Below are 4,052 nucleotides of genomic sequence, written 5' to 3' on the forward strand. Positions count from 1 at the left end.
CCAGTTACATTTAATAGTAGCTGGCTTTCCTGAAATATTATGTTTTAAAATTTTAGATAAGGTCTTGTATTTTTGCTCAAGTCTGGTCTCAAACTATGATCCTCCTACCTACAGCCTCTTACATAGATGGCTTCTAAATATCCTGCTTATCTATTGAGACTAATACTTGCCTGTACTGGTTTACAAAAAATAGATTTTCCCAGCCTCTACTTCCTAGATATCTTAAAGGCATGAGCAACTGTGCCCAGGTTTTCTTTTTCTTTTTAAAATGAAAACAACAAATCAGAAAAGCTAATCATTAATATGCAAAAGGAAAGTAAAAAAATGTTTTATTAGGAATAATTGTCAGTCTCATAGAAAATTTAAGGCTACTAGAAACATTGAGTATAACATAAACAAAAGACATATTCGTTTAAGCTTAGGTTAGATATTGTAAGTGGAAAGAAGCAAGGGATATAATACAATGTTGGCAATTGCTTTGCTTACTGTGCTTAAACTTCCTAGAAAAAATATATCATTCTGATGACCAAGCGCTTGGGGCACCAAGGTGCAAGATTGTACTCACCATCCCAATCCTCTGTGACTCAAAAACAATACAGGTGAAGTGACCAGGCTTTCCTGAGACTATCTTGACTCAAAGCCCCTTAAAATGACCATAATGGAATCAAGAAGAGAGCAGCTAAAGAATATATATATATACATAATAAACTCAAAGTTTTTACGATTACAACAGTTGTTTCTAGCAAAAAAAGAAAATAGGAAAAAATGATTTAAAAGTTTCAAAATCCAGAGTAGGATTTACATTGAACTAATTACATAATGGTACTCCCTATGTGTAAACTACTATATGTCAACAGTCCAAGCCCAAACTCAATGTTGTTGAGCAATTAAAAGTTCTGGGGATCTGTGAACACATTTCGAAAAATCAGGTGGTTAATAAAAAGTATCATTGACATGTTCAAGCATCCTAAGACAATACTTAGGTGAATAGTAAATGGAAAAGAGTTGGAAACTACTGTTTCCTTGACATGGAAAAGAAGCAATAATAAAGTCCACTTGTGTTGGGATTTATCTCTACAGCCTATTTTATGTCAAAGCTACTAGTCATAATATCTTTAAATTATTCTCATGATTTGGACAGAGTTGATTTACCTGCTCTCGTATAGAAGAGAATCTATCCAAATGGACCAATTTTTGAACATGAGCAATAGCATGCATTTTACTCATATATATTTGAACAGTTAGGACAAATTCAGATTGGCTTGAGAAGTGCAGAAAATTCTAGAACTAACAAAGTAAACATAAAACACTAACCAACCAGATCACTGCAAGTACAAGTGACAACTATTTCAGAAAAAATAAAGGGATACATTCTCCTACAAATCATTTGGAAAACCAGTTTATTTTCAGATCGTTGTTACATATATTCTTTGGACCCTATTTTAATTGAGAGGTGAGTTATAATTACTCTGTGACTGAATTCTTTTTCATTAACTTTTTTTAAATAGGCAAGAGTATTAGCCTACAAAAAAGTATTTTTCTTCCTTTTGGCTTTTGTTAGAGAGTGTACATTTGTTAATGTTTTTTACTGACCATTAATTTTTATGTATTAAAATAGTATTATCAGGTCATGGAACATTTTAGTAGTTTCAAGCCTTCACTTTTAATTCTTAATGGCCTAAAGAAAATAGGCCTAAGAGTACTTTCCTGAAAGAAAAGACCTCTTATGTATTTGAATTGTGTTCAAACACATTACTGTAAAATGTTTGCTTAAATCAGACTCCATGGCGCAACCTAAAAAAATCAGTTTCTACTCATGAATTCTTACAAATACAGGTAATAACAGCAAGAAAGAAATAGTCAAGTAATGAAAATAGCTTATTAAAGTGTTTCCTAGCTTTGCCTTCCTTCCTTCCTCCCTTCCTTCTTTCTTCTTTTCCACTTCCCATTTCAACATTCCAGTACAATATTTGTGAGTCTGAACATTTGTAAAGCTCCACATCCCTCTGAACCCTGGTCAGAAATTAGGAAGTCTGTAAAAAGATTCTCTTTCCTGCTGCAGTGTTAGTCCTTGTTTTCTAATGTCAGCAAAGTAAGAAAGTGTGTCTCTCTATATACAAATAGTCCACCATTTAGGAATCAGTTTTGTGATGTTTAATTTCTCTTTTATTACTTTGAAAGAATTCATTCGACTTAAAAGAAAGAAATCTAATATTGGTTAAAACAAAGTCTAGGCCTAACCAAAATTCTTTTAAAACAACATACATGTCTTACATTACCATTACCATCTACAAAAATAATATTTAAGACCATTACAAAAGTGGTAAGTATTTCTTATTTCCATTTTGATGTCTTTTTTATGCTGCTTCAGTGATGGCCAAATAATTGGTTGTTCACTTGTGTCCTTGTCTCCCCCGACAGTTCCACAGATGCCCTGAACAATGCTCCAAAGACTGCTTTCAGGAGGGGCCAATCCTCATTAATCATTCCTGGCTGACAGCACAAGGGGACAACCTGCATCTGGTACAGGAGCTCAGACATGGCTTATGGGAGTTTAGATTAACAACCAACCCATGCAAGGTGAGGGAGGATACTTTTTAAAAGAATGTGCACAACACACGCTCATGCATACACACACACACACACACACACACACACACACACACACACACACACACACACACACCACAGAACCTCCCTTCCCCCTCTTCTCTAGGTAACAAAGCAAACTCTCTTTTGGCACTTCCATTGTTTTAATAACTCAAACTGAAGCTGTGGCTCATGTTGTCATTAAAACATCATTCTACTCTAAGGAAAGATACTACACATGAATTTATGACAAATAGCTGCTAAATTCTTCATGTTCACATTAACCAATGTTAGCATTAAATACTGATGAACTGTCACATAATTTTCATTTAGAAATGATTGCCGTTTTAGTTCCCTATCTCATGGTGCTCATAAATATTTCTCCTACTATATTTCACAAGGAGAATGCATGAAATATACACATTTTTAAGCAAGAGCTTTCATGCCTATGTGATCGTTTTCTTTTATAGAAATAATAAATATGACTTTTCAAAAAAAGGGTTAAAAACATATCCTAGAAATATATCTAGGAAATTATATATATCATTCTGTCATGCGCCACTAAAATTATCTTAACTTGCTTTCTCAACAAAATGAAGTGCTATCTAGTATCACAGAAAGCAAAATGTATCTTTCATTGGTCACTATCAATCAAGAAAAGAAAATCTAGAAATAATGAATCCCAATTCCTACGTTGTAGATTTGTCCTTAAATTAAAAAGTATGTTTCGTTAAAAGTTATAACATAAAAGATTCACAGTTTAAAAATATCTAGACATAAGGGAAGCTACACTGATGAATTGCAAAAAGCAGGATATAGAAACAAATGAAAACCAACTCGAAAAGCCTGCATAGAAAATCAGCTAAAAGTCTAGGCATAGTGGTTCATGCTTATAGTCCCTAATACTCTAGAGGTAGAGATTGGAAGAATCATAGCTTAAGGCCAGACCAGGCAAAACGCAAAAATCTGCCGCTATTGCTATCATCAAATTTAGGAAGACAAAAGTCTTAATCTGACCCCAAGGCAAATGGTGAGACACCACCCAAAATATAGCTAAAATAAAACAAATCAAAACAAGAAGGGCTAGCTTCCCTAGCAAGTATGAAATCTGAGCACAAAGCCCACTACTATGGGAAAAAAACAACTTCTGCAAACTTTAATAAAGGTGATATTATGATTATCATTTGGTACAAACCAAGCAATAAACTTTTCCATGTGCCAGTTGCAAGTGATGTGTAATTATCGTAAATGTAAAATTGAAAAGAAGATGGGTTAGAGGCTGAGAAGTGATGCTTTGCTTCAGCAGAGTACATCACTGGGGCAAATATTGTTTACCACTAGTAAAATGCTATGCAAGAGAAAATTCCTGCTTCTTTTAATAATCTAAAGAGCCATTCCCTTCAACTCTTTAGGCTCTGTCCCACGACAGAAACCTGGTTGCATTACAGTACAACCATTTGTCC

The sequence above is a fragment of the Megascapheus bottae genome, chromosome 8 (genome assembly GCF_031878675.1).
Source record: "Megascapheus bottae isolate mThoBot1 chromosome 8, mThoBot2.hap1, whole genome shotgun sequence".
Classification (NCBI taxonomy): domain Eukaryota; kingdom Metazoa; phylum Chordata; class Mammalia; order Rodentia; family Geomyidae; genus Megascapheus; species Megascapheus bottae.